Here is an 8,394-nt window from a genome sequence, read left to right on the forward strand (position 1 = left end):
ACCTCAGTAAAGTAGACGCAAAAGAAAGACCAAACAGGTACGAAAGACACAAACGGCATCCGGTCACCACAGGGAAGCATGACTCACAGCTGTTGAAGCTGTCCTTAACGGAGACGCCCTCCAAGAGGTGACGTCATTGCGGGCGCACTTCTAGCAGAAATCTTGGCACGCCACACGTTGAGTCGAGCACGTCTAACCTCAGCCACATCGTAGTGCAATTCCGACAAGGTTTCACGGTAGGTTGTCGGTTGTTAACAAACGAGGACAAAAGAAAAGAATCCCTTCCCTCGGAACTTCCAATTGAATGACCTACCGTTCTTTATCAAACGATAACATGTTAACCACTTTTCGACGGTGTTTTCAGGTACCGCCTAAAAGATGCCACGGTTTTTGTTTTTACTTTCATGTTCGCCGTTTTACCGAAAGAGCCAAGCGAATGTTGAGAGCATCGGCCTTGGTCAGAAAAGGTAACGGCAGCCTGGCGTCTGAATGCGGGAAATCCACATATCCCCTCTTCTTCTAATGCTCCGGCCGAAGCCATTCGGGGACCTCAGCAACTGACATATTACTGCATAACTACGCTAACCGCCAGCGCACTATCAAAGCGTCTCAACATTGCAAACATGCTCAGATTCGCTGCACTGTTTTTCTTTCGCCTAGAACGTGAAATCAAACCACCAAGCACCGAATGAGCCGGCCAAAAAAAGTCGGCTATTAAACGAGGGCGAAATGTCGCGACGTAGTGCAAATGCAAATAGCTTCCACGACGTGGACAAGATTACAAGCAATCGCTCATAGTGAACAACGTCATCATTCAACATCATGCCAATCTCTTCCTACAAAATTGTGAATAACTGCGCACTCTCTTTGAGGGCGACGCTCCTGGGCTTCATCATTCATTGTTCTTTCTTTCCTAGTCACACAGAGTCGATGATCCTCGAGCTACAACTGCAGCCGAATGACGTTGGTGAAAAAGTATTCGCACTCATCCTGTCTCGCAAAGAAACATGTTCCAATACAGAGCCCGGGCCCAGGAAAAAAAAAAAGAAACTGTCGCAGACAGGCGGATTCAGCGTTTTATTTCAAAGGAGAAAGTATTTCAAGAATGCGTTAACCTCACACGATCGATATCATGCCTTAAAAGGAAAAAGTGCGCAAAAAGGAATTCCGTTAGGCGTTGGAAGAGTTGGAATGTTCGCAGCCCGATAAACCGTTTTCAATAAGTAGTACGGCTACATCGCACGACACACAAGAGAAACGAAACCCAAGCGCCAGAAGAAATCCATCGCTTTCACCTCTTTTAAAACTTTTTTTTCTCGTCTGCTCTGGCGTATGCGCAAGGGCTTAATGAAACGCGCGTTATCGGGTAGCCGACGAGTCCGCATTTTCGGCGTATATGTGCGGACGTAGTCGCAGCGCCTATCACCAGGAAAGCACCGAGCAGATAGTATCCCTTGCGGTGAGGCGTAAATAGCCATATCGGTTCGAGAAGGGTCGTTAATATAGTTGCGTTCAATTCGTCAAACGAGAAGTTGCGAGAAGCAATGCTACAGCCAACAGCGACTCACCTGCCTAGCGTATATCCATCAGGCGCCGAAGAACCGCCGCCAACAACGGTGAGCCGTGTATCCCGTGGCGATGACCTCGTATCCAAAGAGCATCGGTGCAATCCAGAGAACAGCGTGCCGTCACAAAATCCTTCTGCGGTCAAGTTGAACCACGCCGGCGACTTTCAATCCCACCGCGAGCGCAGCGAACAGCCCGTCACGGCGAGAATACAAAGGAAGTAGTAAGAAGAGCGCACACACTGCAGCCGAAAAAAACTCCCTCTCGTCGAGAAACGGTTACAACGTGCTGTCGATCGTGGCTGCTGCCAGCGTTACTCGCCGTCGTCAGTTCACGGTCTCCCAGTGCAAACGGCCGCGAGAACAGCGCATCGCTTTGTTGTTACCGAAGCCGGAGGGGGAGGGACGGAGGGAGACGCGGAGCGAGTAGCCAGCCGGCGTCGCTTTGCGGGAGCTGTTAGGTGAAGCCGCTTGCAGCGAGAGCGCACCTCCTCGCTACCGCTCAAAGGAAGAACGCAAATGCTGCGAGTATCCGTGAAGGGAAGCTCCGGAAGGAGGGAACAAGCGTAGGTGAACAGCGGCAATAGTTCCGGTTTGCACAGCACGATAGGTTGTTGAGGAGCTGAACGATCACAGGAAGAGAGCGTCGAAACGACGCCCAGTTGAACGCAGGCGCGCGGAATCCAAAACGCTTTCACGGTGCAACACAGAACGTAGCTCACTCGAAGAACCAAATCGAAGCAGCACAAGTATCCTGTATCTCGGCGGTGAGCGTAACTCCGGGGAGGCTTCTCTCAATCCTCGGCACAACACACAACGATCGCGGCCCCTCACAGCCGACGACGAACTGGGTTCGCGCGGTCAATACTCGGCGGCGGCAGCAGCGTCAGCCGCCGGTTCAGGAGCGCGGCGGCGGGGCACACGGCGACGGCAGCGACTCCACGCTGCTGCTGCTGCCACTGGCGAGGAGGATAGAGAGAGAGGGCGCTGGCGTCGGGGAGTAATGGACGAGTCCATTGGCTCCCCTTCCCGAGATTCCAGGGGGTGCGAGAGAAGTCTGGTGGCAGGCCAGGCGAGCGGCTCTGAGAGGGCGCAGTCCACTCGCTGGCGGTGGCACCCGCGGAGGGAGGAGGTGGTGCTCAGGGCTGCCGCGAATCGCCCCCACTCGAACGCGAGCCGAAGCGGGCTGCTGCTTGGTGTGGAGGGAGAAGCAGGGATAGTGGGGGAGGAGGAGGGTGCAGAAACGCAGCATCAAGAAGAGCAAGCCGCGGCGGCGCGAGTAAATGGGAGTAATCAAGAGCAGTGAGAGGAGGAGCAGAAAGGAAAAAAAGACGCCACCAAACCGTTGGTCGTTCCTTTCTCGAGATGAAATCAGAGAGGCACAGGAAAGAGGTTGGCAGGTGAGGCAAGGGGGGCTCCTATCCTCTAGCCCCTCGTTCGAACGTTCGGTAGGACAAGAAAAAACAACTGGGGAGTAAAACCGCGCGCAACGAAGGAGTCGTTCTCCCCGCCAAGAAATACCCAGGCAGCCGGGGAGACTGCGAGTTGAAAGAAAGCAAACAAATTGTTTCGGTCGGTCTTTCTCCGCCAGCAGGCCTGGCGGCTTCACCTCGCTACCAGCAAGCCGCGGGCCAACGATGTTGAAGCGCTGGGCCCCCTGCCCCGGTGGAAAGATGGGGAGTGGAAATATATGCGGGGATGAGGCGAGGCGGTCAAAAAGTTCTTACGTAATGTGGGGAAAGGCCTCATGCTCAAAGCGTTCGCGGAGTATCGCCCCTCGTCCTATGGCCACAGTTTTCATTTCGATTTTGATTAAACCTCGTGCATTCTATCTCGCTGTTGGTAGGAGGCATTCCGCCGATCCCGGTCGCTCGGTTCACTTTTATGGGCTTTTGTTCCATTCTCCTTTTTTGCAGTTTGTTTTTTTTCGGCCAAGGTCTGTAAAATGGGTGGCACCGCAGAGCCTAGCTCCACTGCGGGAAAGCCCCTCCATACAGCATTAAATGCGCAAGGGTTGTTTCCGTTCAACGGTTTAACGACTGGTTATCACCACTACACCACAAAGTGCGGCGAAAAGGTCCCTTTTTTTTTCTGCGCCACCGCCAGGCCATGTGGCCACTTCAAATGCCAGTTTTTTTTTTTTTCTATGCGTTACGCTTTAGCCTAACAGCCCCTTCAGTGAATACCTTGTCAGGAGGAGAATGCACCTGATGGCATTCAGAGTCACTGCCATGGATGTAAAAGCAACGGGTTTGACTGAAAACTGCAGAGCGCTTGAAATATCGGAATCGGCATCTTCTCTGTTTTTTTTTCGGCATGCGCTCCCTTTGTGAATTGATACCTCCTAATAATATTGCTTGCCGTGCAGTAGCCTTTTCTAGAAATTATTTTACCAGAAGCTATTCTACCAAAGTTTGTAAGAGCCATTTTCAGGCTTTTTTCCTTATCTTCTATTTCTGTCTCAGAAAAGAAAAGGCCTTTCATGATCATGATTATAGTTCTCATGAGATTTCACTTAGTATTTCGACCTCTTCGATAGAAGTGCCTGAATAAGAGGAGAATGCGGGGTTGCACGCAAGCCACACAAGTTACAGCGAAGTATATGTTTGTTCCTTACGCATAGTTGGTGTTTAGCGCTCCTGTGTCCAGTGTGGTGGATCTTGAAACGAAAGGCTTAAGTGAGTGCCATCTTTCCTGCGCCTTAGTCATCCTTGTGTTTCGAAGGAAAAGGGTTTTCTCTGAGAACAAAGCCTGAAATGTTTCAGCTTGAGTCCTAATCCGTATTAAAGTGGTACATAAGAGGAATATTATGCAAAAAATTAAAGGGGATACCTAATTACATGAGTTGGCAATGCTAGAGCATTATAATGTTTGATGCCTTCGCCGGTATTGACGTCACTTAGGATCTGATGACGACACTTCCGCACTGGTGTCATATCACGTCCGGTCTGGTGACGTCCCTCTCCTCCAGCCTGAGGCAAATTTTATAACCGCCGACATACTTTTTCGTCACAAGGTTTCTAATGCCTTCGCATTAAAAATACTCCAGAGTGCGACGCCGTAAACGTACGAACTCTTTGTGCGGAGTGAAAAACTACGGGGCGAACATTTTCTCGTTATGGTTGATTATTTTAGAAGGTTGGCGTCAGTGTTAGCCCCTCAGATGCAGTGTATGTCTTTGCGATCTTTTTTCACACATTACAGGCGTTTGAGAGCGTCAGTTCTAGAGTAATCAAAAACCAAGCGGAAAAGCCTGCGTACCGCTGGGCCTTGGCATGGGTCTTCGTTGAAAAAATACAATGTCCTCCCCATGCACACTATCACCGGTGTCAAACCTGAGCCCGACCTGTATTGTCGCGTTTCTCGTTCCGTCCTGGTTCCCACGCTGTTCAGCAGTTATGAAAAACCTGCCCAACTAGAATCAATTCTGCATTTTTGCTGTTTCGTTAGGTGCGTGATGCGAATGAGTGGAAACAGAAGAGAGAGGAGCAACGCTGCCCGCCATGCGTCGCGTCGCTCATTCGTGGCGTCCTCTATGAACAGCGGCGCGGACTAAGGTTTGCGCTTCTGAGGACGCAGTGCGGTAGGGCGGAGAATGGCGCTTTCGCCACCATCAAATGCTATCGCGTAATGTCGCGAGAGACAGGCGTGGTCACTGTCGGTGAATTTGTGCGCCGTCACCCGTCCAACACAGCCCGCCTCGAATTATCGCATGGATGAAGCCCGTCCAAGGTCACCGATCAAAGTAGCCAGGAGAGAAATATATGGCCCAACGAATGGAGGGACTGCGACGGGGGAAAGGAGGGAAGAAGTAGGGGGAGAAAACGAAGATACACTGTTGCCGACGTATATATTTCCGACAGAGAGAGTCGGTTTCAACTTCACGTCTAGGTGGAGGACCTGTAGCGCCCTCCTTTGGGCTGCTACAAAACGCGGCCGAACGTAGAAGAGGAGAATAAAGACGGCGCGGGACTGTGACGCCACGGCCCGGTAGTTCGGTTCGCTCTTTATACGTGACGGTGTTCTTTTTCCTTCCCGCCCGACACATAAGCCTACAAGATAATCGCAGCGACGCCGCCCTCTATCGGAGGCGTTAAGACCATCAGCCACATGGACATGTCAAATCGGCTACGTGCGCCCTGCCTCTGCACCCCGAGCGGCTGCAGCTCGGAACCAAAGTGCTCGGTATTGTGTCCATATTCCTCGCACGCCGAAGAGGGACCGCGTGAGGGGGAGGGCGGAGAGGAAGGGGAAGCCACCTCCCCACCGCAATGTCCTAGGTAGAGAGCTGCCTACCTACCCACCCACCCACCTACTACTAACCTCGATTCAAGTCCCCACGCCACCACCGCGCACCTTCACCCTCCACAAGGATCCACTCAAAACCCATGCATCAGTGGAATGAAAAAGCGAGGACGAATTCGAATGCGAAGACGCAAAGAGAAAGCCAGCTGACTTCCTGAACTGCCACCAACCAGCCACCTCCCCACCCCACACCCGTAGCGACGAGGCTGCCCACCATTCCACCGCCACCCTCGACCCACCCCCGTCCATTTTAACCCTTCTTCAGTAAAGTCTTCCCGCGGATGTGAAGCCTCGGCTTTAAATCCAACTGCTCTCGTAGAATTGTCGCCTCAGCTGTCTCATCCTGTAGTGACATTTTTTTCTTCTCTCGGCCTCGTTTCTGCCCACTTGTAGTTATGAATAGTGATGGACACTAACTATAACCCAACCCTCTGCACTAGCCCGTGCGATGTTTATCTGTTCCTTGACCGTCGTCTTTCGGACAATGTTATTTATTTTTATCATTCTCCAAACCAACTGGCTCATCTTTCGATACTACAGCTTAGCCTGAAGGGGCGGATGGCCTCTTTTGTTTATTCTCTCTGCAACGTATGTGCACTCTTTGAAAGCTCTTTGGCCTTCGGCCGCATAGTGGTGAATGGTAGTGATAACGACCCTTTCGGTCTTCGGTCGGGGAGCCAAAGCGGGACCGTCCCACAAGCAGGTTGGTGGGGCAGCGGGACCACAGTCGTGTGGGACTGTTCGCCAAAATCGGGACGTCTGTTCACATTACTACTACTCGCTGAGAGGGAGCTCAGCCAAGGTGTCCTCTGAAGACGACCTGAGAAACAAAATCATGAACCAGAAAACCATTACGGGGATGGTTTAGCAGCTGCCCTTTTATTGCCCTTTTACTAACCCTCACAAGAGAAAGGCGAACAATATATATGATCGAAATATAGAGGGAGTCCGGACCAGCAGAGCTTTGCCGGGCTTAAAGCCAATACGTAGTAAGTGGAAATGGCGCTCCTCATGCTCGTGCTCGCGAGGTAGGCCGTCGACAAGAGCCAGTTTCGCTCGCCACAGAGCCAGACACAATGGAACGGCGGATGACGATCTCGCAACAGCGACAACGCGAAGAGGGCGAACCTTAAACTTCCGCAACTGCCGTCTCGGACGACGTTCGTGCTGGCAGGGTCGCTCTGAAGCGGGGCCGTATGAACAATATACAAGCGAAGTAGCCGCAGCCGCCGCCCAGCCACCGTCTCACTCCGAATGTTTAATCGTGCCCAGTGTCACGCCCAAGCTACCCCTCGCGCACATCTAACTGGTGGGAAGCCTCAGTGTAGAGCTTCGGATTAATTTCTACAATCTGCGGCTCTTTAATGTGTATTGGTACCAGGAGCGAATTTATACGCCGCTCTCGCAGGGGTTGGGTATTGTTCCATGTATTCTTTTTTTACCTTTTTTCGCGGAAAATTTTTCCTATGCAAAATTTCTACCACGGGCTCCACGTCTCCACCCCTCCTTAAAACTGCCCCTGAATAGTATGCCGCACAGCACACGTATGTTTTCACATTCCGCCAGGAGCTAAGTGCTGCCGCCTGCGCCAGGATTCGATCCCGCGACATGGGGTCCGCCTTGTCTTTAGCATCGAGTAAACTGAAAACGCGACAGTAACTTGGAACTCATGGCACGCTCACAAAAGGAAGGGCACGTCTGGGCAAGCACTTCACTCGAGCGAATCACAGCTCCACCAATAGCGATTTCAACCCTTTCAACGCGAAGTCAGAGCCGCGCCCAGTTGTCGACCCGCAGCCAGGGGAAGAGTCTCCAACCAGCGGTCGCCAAGGCATCAGATCCGGAAATTGGAATCAGCACGGGAGACCTTCTTCGGGAAAATCACGAAGAAAGTCAGAAAGCGAAGCAGAGAAGTTGAATGCAATTAAAGCGCGCATATCCCACTCTGGATAAGACTGCTCTCCCCCCCCTTTCCTGCCCGCTGTCGTCGAGATTCCAGAAGCTAATGAGGAAATTATGCCTTTACACGACATTCCCATTTCGATTTGCGCCATCGCCGCCTCCCCTTGCTGGGGGGAAAACGGGAGCAGCCCTTCCCGTCTCACTTCGCCGATTTCTCCCCCCGCGTTTTAAGTCGCCTTGTTTGCTCCGCCAGAGAGATACCCGCGTGTCGCGCCGCGACATTTTCCCGCGCGCGCGCTTGTTGCCTCCGGTGCGATGCGCAGTGCGCTCTCCTCTCTGTCTCCTGCTCTTGGCTCTGCTCTCGCAAACTTCGAAGCGAGCTCATAATCAGCGCTCATCGTAAACACTGCCGCCAGCGGGACCTGAATCGTCTCTGGTCGCTTGCTTCTTATCTGTTCGCTCCAAGAATGCAGCTCCTCGCGAACATCGCTAATGGCCTCGTATATCGCTCGAGGGAGCTTGGGTCGCTACCCTCACTAAACCTGGGACATGGAAAAGAAGAACGCGCTGCCATGGCAACCTTGGAAACAGTATCAGTTAACCCGACCGTTTAGCTGTCTGT

The 8,394-nt window shown here is 52.3% G+C and overlaps 1 protein-coding gene across 1 annotated transcript in view; it reads right to left on the bottom strand.

Moving 5' to 3' along the window:
- Nucleotides 1-2,532, bottom strand: part of pxb (putative Hedgehog signaling attenuator pxb) — a 193,207-nt gene extending 190,675 nt beyond the window's left edge. The window contains exon 1 of the mRNA XM_077638094.1: nucleotides 1,569-2,532. The gene's annotated coding sequence lies outside the window, so the exon portion shown is untranslated. The remainder of the gene's footprint in view (nucleotides 1-1,568) is intronic.
- Nucleotides 2,533-8,394: the final 5,862 nt, after the last annotated feature.

Source organism: Amblyomma americanum, chromosome 9 (genome assembly GCF_052857255.1).
Source record: "Amblyomma americanum isolate KBUSLIRL-KWMA chromosome 9, ASM5285725v1, whole genome shotgun sequence".
Taxonomy (NCBI): domain Eukaryota; kingdom Metazoa; phylum Arthropoda; class Arachnida; order Ixodida; family Ixodidae; genus Amblyomma; species Amblyomma americanum.